General features: G+C 41.4%; 1 pseudogene; it reads right to left on the bottom strand.

The window, feature by feature from the left end:
* Positions 1–1,037: 1,037 nt before the first annotated feature.
* Positions 1,038–2,057, bottom strand: LOC113614315 (putative palmitoyltransferase ZDHHC4 pseudogene; annotated as a pseudogene).
* Between the last annotated feature and the right edge of the window lie 5,106 nt (positions 2,058–7,163).

The following is a 7,163-nucleotide window of genomic DNA, read 5'->3' as shown; positions in this document are numbered from 1 at the left end:
TGCAGGGGATTAAGAGGTACAAAACTTCCAGATAGAAAATAAATGTCAAGGGGATACAATGTACAGCATATGAATTATAGCCAATAATATTTTAATAACTTTGTATGGTGACAGATGGTTACTAGACTTATCATGGTGATCAATTCATAGTGTATATAAATGTCAAATCATTATGTTATACACCTGAAACTAATATAATATTATATGTCAACCATACTTCAATTAAAAAAATTTAAAAAAGGAATGCAATGGCATATTGTCTCAGAGATAAAACTTTTAAATGTAAAATTTATATTTAATTGACCTATAAAATTTTAACCAGTTTTGCGTTTATTAGCAAAATCACTTCAATGTTCCTATTTGCACATATATATTCTCCAAAATCTCTTACTAGTACACTCATTAATTAATTGAATAAACAAATTCTTTGACATATGTTTATTTTATGTTTGTTTGAGAGTCATAATTTTACCTTTTAGAAAATTATAGTTTGGCAGTTTGGGAGGTTACACTGAGAAGCCCAAGTGGGCTGTCTTGGCAAAGTAGCAAGTAAACTGCATTTCTGGAGAAGTTCACTAATGTTTATATAACCTGGACACATCCTTTCTTGGCCTCCAGAGTGAATTCCAAGTAACGATAGAATTTTAGCTTTGCTTACTCTGTTTCTCTAGTTTTTCTTCTCTGTCTACTGATTTTTTTTTTCTGACTTTCCCATAGTCAACAATATATTCCCAAGTGGTTGCAACAGTGACTGGAAATTTGGTTTTATAGCATAACCATTTGATGATGTTTCTAGATGATGCAGATGAATTCTCTGTTGTGTGAGAAACAACAGAGAAACTGATTGGTTAGTCTTTTTTGTTTGTTTTTCTGTTCATCTATATTTTCATGAGCTCACATCAATTCAGAATTTTGTGCCCCCTGGGAAAGAGGATAACTCTTTAAGATCGAGACCAGTTTGTCTTTGTATTTCTGTGTTTATCCTCGACTGGGCTGAGGTGTGAGACTGAAGCCATAAGTTCACATTCTTCCCATCCTTATTTCTTCTTTCTTTCATAATGTGCAGCAGCAGGTAGAGAGATCTCTTGAAGGTTACTCCAAAGCCCATGGAAGTGAATGTTGTGGTAAACCTCGGGCTCTGCTGATGGGGGCCAGGCCATCTAGGAGCAATGTTGGCACCAGGCTCGGTCACCTCTCTACCACTTGTGGCGGCTAAGTACAGACAGAACACGGGTAGCTCCCCAGAGGAAGCTCAGCACCACAACAAACCCCAACAAGAAGACAATCCTTGGGAAGGTCAGGAACAGGTGCTGAATAAGAAAGACAGTGTCAACAACCTGCAAGTGTCCAAGGTCATCGACGTAAGTCTCCAGGTACAAGTCAGACACCACCAACTGGTCCAGAAACAGTGCTCTCCACAGCCGTGGTGGCAGCTTAGGCTGTCACCATCAAGAGGAAGAAGAGGAAGTACCTGGTGTTCCAGGCCCCAATGCAGTTGTTCACCCACACACAGTGATGGTCAAACTGATGTACACACCAGTTATACATGCTGCAGTGCTTGGATCATGCTGGTTTCCTTAAATCACATGTGGAGCGCTTCACGTTCTTTGGGAACATCACTTCATCGAATTCATAAACTTGAAGAAACAGTAATTCGTTTGCTTTTGTTATGGTACCGGGGTTGGTTACACAACTTAGGGCAAAAACAAACAAAAAAAACAGGTTTACAACCAGCAGCAGATAAGGCAGAAAAAGGTAATACAAGGAGAACTCCAGCTCTTGACAAAGGCAAAATATTTCCCAGGTGTATTTGGCATAAACTATCCCTTGCAAGATGAGATGCAGGATAACGAAGGTGTGGTTCCATGTATGAAAGTGGTAATGAAGCAATCTTACTATGGCTGTCCAAAAGCATTCTGGAATCATACAGGAAAAAGAATCTGTGCTCCTCCTCTGACCAGGCCTTTCAAGCAATGGGTTTTTGAGCAGATGCAGATTGTAACAACACCAATCAGCACCAAAGCCAGGTAGAACAAGAAGAGAACCAGAAAGTCCATCCTGCGGGAGGTGATTCAGGGTCCCCAGCCTACATATATCTTTTGTTTGGATAGTTTTCAGCTGGTAGCTCTGGCATTCCTCCTCCAAACATTCACAGAGAATTCAAATGGCGTCTCCTCTTGTGCAGTGGCATCCTCCTGGCACAACAGGTGGCACCCAAAGCTGCAGGACATGGTTCCTCTAAGACAGCGGTCCCTAACTTTTTGGCACCAGGGGTCAGTTTCGTGGAAGACAATTTTTCCACCGAAGGTGGGGGAGTGGTTCAGGAGGTAATGCGAGTGATGGTTCAGGTGGTGATGTGAGCAATGGGGAGAGGCAGATGAAGCTCCACTCACTCGCCCACTGCTCACCTCCTGCTGTCCGGCCTGGTTCCTAACAGGCCACGGCCTGGTACTGGTCTGCGGCCCAAGGGTTGGGGAACTCTGCTCTCGGATGCTGGATCTGGCACCGGGATCCTTACATAATCTTAATATGTCCCAAATTCACAGAAAATGAGAAAAGTAGTTTTAATATAGAAAATGTATTATTTTTTTAAATTCTTTTTTACAGATACTATTAACTCAGAAACATCTTAAGAATTTAAGTTCACATAATAACGGTAAGTCTCTGGCAAATCAGAATGGTTTAATAATCTTGGTTTTATGAAAAAAGCTAAGTCTTCTCTGATTTATTAGTGTTAAGTATAATACAAGAATACACTTTATTTTAAAATAAGAAGTGAGTTTGTTTTCTCATGAACATACTAGTTAATTTGTACTTTCTCAGTGAGTCCTTCCCTGACTTAGAACACTTCAAGTTAAGAACTACACCTTAACCCCTGATTCCCAATTGCCTGACACTGCCTTACAAGTATTTTTCCTATAGAACTTATCATCTTCTAACATACTATATAATTTAATCACTTATTATGTCTACTGTTTATTGCCTGTCTTTCTCAGGCACATGGGAAGCTCCATGAGGGCAAGGGCTTTTGTTTCATTTGCTGACATAATCCAAGAGCCAAGTAGATGCTCAATAAATATTTTTGAATAAATTAATATGGAATTGAGGCTGAATGCCAGCAAAGATGGGAAGTCAGTAACAGGATATATAGTCAGCCTGACCAGTTCCTGAAAAATAACTTCTCTCACTCCTCCCCAGACTAGACATTAGAAAATTACAGAAATAGCAGCAGCCCTCAGAAATTCTCAGAACCTGATGTTGAATTTCTGAGGTGTCCCTGAGGGGAGGATCCACTGATCAGGTTGAGATATGAGAGTGGCTGAGTCCAGACTTCCAACACCAAGCTTCCTGTCCTGAGGTGCTTCAATTTCTTCCTGGCCCCTAAACTAGGCAAGAAGGCACAAACTAAGATGAAGGCCCTCATCCCTCCCCCAGCTAGGGACACTGATAATCCATGAAAATATGAACTCACAGAGCAAATAAGTGAGGCATCTGAGGAGAGAAAAGATGTCCAAAAGAAAGTTCACATGCTAAAAACCTATGTCTGTGAGATAGGCTGGGACCTGGGAACTGGGACCTTTACTGGAGTGCTTGCACCTGGGAAAATGTCTCCTCCAGCAACAGAATACAAAGAAACCTATAAGGGACTAAAAATAATTGCTTGCATGTGCAGTTGGGGCAAATTATGAACAATAAGATACAAAAAGGCCAAAACCCAACTGCCACTTCTGAGGTGTCGGGAGCAAAAGCAGGGTACTGTGCATGATCCCTGCACACAGCACCACCAAGACCACATAGAGAAATATTGAAAGACCCCAGAATCAGATTGCTAGAGTTTTTCATGTGATATACTTTCCGGAACAGCCTTTACTTTCTGTAGTAGTTTGAAGCCTGCTTCAAATACAGTGAAATTTCCGTTCATATGCATGTAACCTATTTAGGTTTCAGGCTTTCAAACTAAATTTGATCTGGCTGAAACTTATTCACATATTTTTGTGACTAGCCTATAATTAGCAAAGAGCGAGAGTAGGGGGAGAGAGGGAAGGAGAGAGAGATACAGAGAAGGAGATTGATTATGTAGTTGTGTTTATGGGACGTGAAAGTCCTGGCAGTTAAACCTAACCACTTTCGAGTATTAATATTATGAAAATAACAGAATTGAACTTCAGGTTCACTTGTAGGAAGGAAAATCTGAGACTCCTTTTCTCCTTTTTTTTTTTTTTTTCCGGTACGCGGGTCTCTCACCACTGTGGCCCCTCCCGTTGCGGAGCACAGGCTCCGGACGCGCAGGCTCAGCAGCCGTGGCCCACGGGCCCAGCCGCTCCGCGGCATGTGGGATCCTCCCGGACTGGGGCATGAACCCCGTGTCCCCTGCATCGGCAGGCGGACTCTCAACCGCTGTGCCACCTGGGAAGCCCCTCCTCTTTCCTTCTTTCTTGCCACCTTTTCCTTATTTGGGTTTCTGTAGCATGTGTGGTTCGTGCTACTTGCTTGGCAATTAGTTAGCATTGATCTTACTCTCTGTACACATTCATGTACATTTCTAGTCTTACCCTTGTGACCGTGGAAGTAATAATACCTCTCAGGGTTACTGTAAGTCTCAAAGCAGATTAGGTATGTAATGATGCTTGAAAAACTATGGTACTAAATATAATTCTAGGACACCAGCCAAGGGATCTGGGGGTTCAGCCAAAGTAGGGTTATGAATCTGTGTACTGGGAACAAACACTGAGGCAAGGGCCTGTTTGCACACACTGGGTTAGGCAGAAGAAGGTGTACATCTCTGGATTCATCCTAACCCTTAGTATACTGGTCCACTGGAGAGCAAGACTGGCCCTTCTGATATGAGCGCCACTGATGGCTGGACTGAGGTTCCAGGCATAATGGTTGTTTTGAAGATTGACTTGGGTACTGGGGAAGGCCTTGACTGAGGTAAAGACAAATTGACTCTGGCTTTCAGGCAAAGACAGAAGAATGTTGTAGAGAACTTGCTAGTCACTTTCTCTGTAAGGCTTGGTAAGATTAAAAATAGAAGTGTTTTCACTATAAGAACAAAATGGAGTTTTTAAAAAAAATCTTGAAACTTCTTTTTTAACCTTTTAAAGAAAGTCCTAAGCTACCAACAACTTTCTTCCAGAAGAGCAATCCTTAAGATTTTGTATTTTGTGATTTATTCTTTGATTTTTGTACCAAGAAATGTAAATATCAAGGGAGAAAACCCCTCAAAACCTCGAAAATTCTTGTTGAAAATTAAACCACATTCTTGAAGAGGAGAAGAAGAATGGATTAGTAGACTGAGCACTGGATGGTGATTAAAAAACTTGATTTTATCAGCTTCCATATTCTTTTATAATCCTTTTTCCCCGAGTTTCCTGGGGGAAAGGGACTCAAAACATTGTAGATAACAATATAAGGGCTATCTATGACTCCCAAGTTTCTAGCTCCAAATTCTTCCTTGAACTCTGGCTTTTATATCTACTACCTAATTGGACATCTTCTCTTGGATGTGTAATAGGCAACTCAAACCCAGCAAAGTCAAAATTTCCCCCTTGATTTCCAGCCCTCATAAACCCATTCTTCCTCTAATCTTCCTCATTTCACCACCTTTCTCCCACTTGCTTAGGCCGAAAACTTTGGAGTTATTCTTGACTCTCCCCACCACCTTTTTTCCCTAAAATCCCACAGGCACTTCAGGAACAAATCCTGTTGGCTTTACCTGGAAGAATTTCCTCGATCTGACCATTCTTAGCATCTTCATTGCTCCTTCCTTGGTCAGCACTGTCATCATCTCTCCCTTGGCAAATGCCACAGTCTGGTGTCCCTGCACCCGCTCATAAGCTTTTACAATCTCTTTGCCACCTGGCAGCCAGACTGACCCTTTGAAACCTAGCTGAGATCATGTTATGTACCTGCTCAAACCCTTCTCATGTCATCAGCATGAGGTCGATCTCCACAGGTGGCCTGCAGGCTCTGGGTAGTTTGGCTGGCTTTCTCTCGGACCTTACCTCCTTCTACTTTTCTTCTCCCTCGCTGCCTCCAGCCATACTGGCCTTTCCGCTGTGCCTCAAATGTGCCCGACCCCTTCCTAGCTCAAGGCCTTGCACTTACTGCTTCCTCTACCTGAAACCCAGAGACACCATGTCTCCTTCCTTCCCTCACTCACATCTTTGCATAAATTTCCCTGACTCAGCATATCCTTTCCCTACACATGCTTTTATAAAATGGCACTCCAACACCCTTTATCCCCTTCCCTGCTTTATTTATTTTTCACATCATTTTTAATGTCTTTCATTGCATCTAGATTTATTCATTCATTTGAATATTGAATGTCTCTCCCATTAGAATGTAAGCTCCTTGAGGGCAGTTTACACTTGAAAGCAACTGAGCCTAGACTGGTGTCCACATAAAGTAAACACTTAATAAATATTTTTTCATGCATTAAGAATGAGTACTGAGGGTGATGGTGGGATAGCTAGGGCCTTCAAAAAAGGCTGAATTATTTGTGGAGATAAAACTGTTTCAGGGAAGGGGTGAAGTCTTTCAAAATAAATGGTCAAAAATTTATTAACTTCCAGAAATTGTCAGTTCATACATGCAAATATGCCTAAAGTTTAGTAAAGTGACACACTACAGTTGTTGGGCAGCCTGCGATTCATGTGGAATGTGCTCTAATAGGACTTTTGATATCCCATCCTCTACCGAGGCAGCTGTGAACAACCAACCTCAAAAGCTCACATTATTTACATTGCATTACAGGCCTGGGCTTTTCCAAGAATAAACAAGTTGCTAACTATTCACACAGACTTGCTTTTTTTCCCCCCACTGCAGATGAGCTAAAATGGATTTGAATGTTACATTTCTCAACTGGTCTTTTGCAACAGTTTTTTTTTCATCCTTCTATCCTTATCTTTTCTGATGTCTCCCTCTACTCTTGTAGGAACAACATGCTGCATTGTGCAACGAAGGTTTAATATTATCCCCAACCATTTAAAATGATACATTGAATGAAAGGAAAGTGTGTTGGATTAAGATTAATGGAGAAGAGATTAACATGAGGATATGTGCATTAGAAGCATCCTCTTTTGGACTCCAAAGTCACTCACTAATTTCCTACTCTAACTTATTTACCAGCAGGCTTCCCAATTCTGCTGTATTTCAATTCC

Source organism: Aethalodelphis obliquidens, unplaced genomic scaffold, assembly GCF_003676395.1.
Source record: "Aethalodelphis obliquidens isolate GAN/ISIS:26980383/991018 unplaced genomic scaffold, ASM367639v1 scaffold93, whole genome shotgun sequence".
In the NCBI taxonomy this organism is placed as follows: domain Eukaryota; kingdom Metazoa; phylum Chordata; class Mammalia; order Artiodactyla; family Delphinidae; genus Aethalodelphis; species Aethalodelphis obliquidens.
This window is presented reverse-complemented; position numbering and strand designations above follow the sequence as displayed.